The sequence below is a fragment of the Pinus tabuliformis genome, chromosome 9 (genome assembly GCF_031772625.1).
Source record: "Pinus tabuliformis cultivar Carrire ecotype Pingquan chromosome 9, CPIR1, whole genome shotgun sequence".
In the NCBI taxonomy this organism is placed as follows: Eukaryota; Viridiplantae; Streptophyta; class Pinopsida; order Pinales; family Pinaceae; genus Pinus; species Pinus tabuliformis.
The window spans coordinates 601206744-601209377 of record NC_142307.1 but is presented as its reverse complement, the minus strand read 5'-3'; positions in this window follow the sequence as shown (position 1 = coordinate 601209377).

The window sequence follows — 2634 nt, the reverse complement described above, 5'->3', positions numbered from 1 at the left end:
GGAAATACAAGTTGGCAAAGTATCTATAATTTATTTGAAGCAGAGGATCCTGAGAAAGTATCGGAAGAAGCTACTGCAGACTCAACTAATAAATCAGAAGCTTCCCTGAAAGACTTAGTCGACTCATATTTGCACAGGATAGCAGCACGGGAGAAAATTCTTCCATACACTGATGTAGTCAGATGGGTGGTTGAAGAAATTCCAGTTTCAAATAGAACGTTTTGCACGGTTGATGGAAGAATTTTTGGTTCATTTCAACCTGATGACTTAAGGAATATGTACCATTTACCCCAACCCGAGAATAAATACAACAAAGCCTTTCTAGAGAAATTCGTAGCAGAGAACGAGACTGAATCGGCCCCAATTAAGCAATGGAAACAAAATCCCGCAAAGCACAAACATGAATCATCGGGTAAGTACTCTGTCGATTCGCTATCATCCCCTTACTGTTATGCTGGGGCGATGATGTGTAGAATGTGGGGAATGCATGATTCTACAAAGTTCACTATTGAAATGGTTACCTTAATGGAAGTGGCTGTTAATAGTTATGTGATTGATTGGGAAAACATATTGTCCGATAAATTAGCCTCTGCAATTCTTGATTTTAGATCAAATTCACATAAAACCACCAAGAGCATTCCCCCTTTCTATTACAGTGCTTATGTTATGGATATGCTTTGCTTTAATTCCAAATACCCGGTACTTGGGTGGAGATGGACACCACAAGACCCTAAGCCAATCCACATTTATCATCAAATGTTATGGAAGGCGCATTATAAAGACCACTTGTACCAAATATGTAATGGTTTCATGTTGCCTATCTATTATGCCATTTTTGATAAGCCTACCCCAAGGATTTCCGAGGAGGCAAAGATTCACTTGACTACTGTAGGGAATTGGTTTGGGGAGGACAAGTTCACATATATAAGGGTTTATGGTAGCCTTTCAAAACCCCATGTCCTTCCTTTGTATATACCTGATAAATTGTTAGCTCGAGAGTTGGCCTACCAAATAACAACAACAGGAACATCCAAAACTCTTAGGACTTCTAAAAAGCAGTCATGGCCTACATTTCCTTTGAGATGTAGTGTTTATACTCTACATGATTACAAACATGTGGAAAAGGAGGCAAGAAAATTAAATATGCTCAATCTTCCAACCATTCCTAATAGACAATTCGATCCAAGGAAAGTTGCCTATAATGTGCTTGAACAAGCCAAACTTACAAAGTTTGACCATGAAAAGGATGAATTTGATGACTTGTTTTCTTCAGCAGAATCATTGTTTCAGGTGAAAACATTGGCCAAAATGAAATATAAAGATGAAGAACTGGTAGAATTCAATAGGCTCAGAGAACAGAGGTTGCAAACTCTGCCTCTGGACTTATTAGCTACTACACCAACAAATTAGTCAAGCGAGCCTAAACAACGAATTATTGACAAACCTCCCGCTACAGAGAAAATCCCCGAAAAGGAAAAAGAGCCAGAAGAGGAGACAGAGCAAGAGAAAGAAAAGAAACAGGATAGTGAATATATTGATCTGGATACTCAGATTGATCCCAAACTCCTCAAAGAGTGGCAACAATTTGACTCTATTATAAGCAATCCCGAGACTTCACAAGGGTTTGGCACACCTCAAGTAACAGTCAGTCAAGAAACAACAACAACTACGATTCCAATTGAAGGGACCAGCAGCCTATCCATCAGCAAAGATGTGGAAATAATTGCTAAAGATCCATCCGATCAGATTGTTTTGCAGATAGAAGACATACTACCATTAGATGTCTTTTACAGTCCCAAACACAGGGCTATAGTGAAAAGAAAAAGGAAAAGGAGGAGGCTTGATCAATGTTCCCTTGTGCCAACACAAACAGAGATGTCTAATGTAGTGTGGAAGGAGGAATTTAACCCTTCTGATGACCTTACAAAACTTTCTCAGTATGTTGGAGCCTATTCGGAAGCCACCATGGATAAAGCCTCAGAAGTAAGAAATCTACTTAAGGAAAGAGACCAAACAATTGTTTCATTGCAGTCACAAGTGTCCAAAGCACAGTGAAAAATAGAACAGTTAGAACAGTAACTATCAACACAGCAGTAGATAAACAATCAATTAAATGAGAAAATGCTCAAGGAGAAGCAGAGGATAGATTTAAGCGCAGTATAGAAACAAAAGGAATTATCTGAAGCATTAGCCACAATGAAGACAATGAATGAACAAATGAGTAAGATGAAAGATGAGCAAATCGCTCAATTGTCACAACAAGTAGAAAATTTCAAGAGTCTTCCTCAACTAGTAGAGTTCAGGTCTGAAGCTCTCCAAATCAATAAAGCATTGGTTACACAGCTAAAACTTCTATGTCATAACATTTCTCTGGTTGAGCCCCTTTGTGAGATTACTGCATCAATAGTTGAAAAATCAGCCGATGCCAGGCAGGATTTAGAACAGGTCGATGAGACTTTAACCAACTTTCTGGCTTGGTAAGACACCAGTGAAGGACAAGCCGTGAATCTACCCAAAATTCTAGAGTCACACAAAGAAATCCTTTTCCTAGAATGACAATCACAACTAATGAAAGCACAGAGAGAAACCTCAAGATGCAGATTATCAACTAGTAATTTAATTGAGTTAATCAAT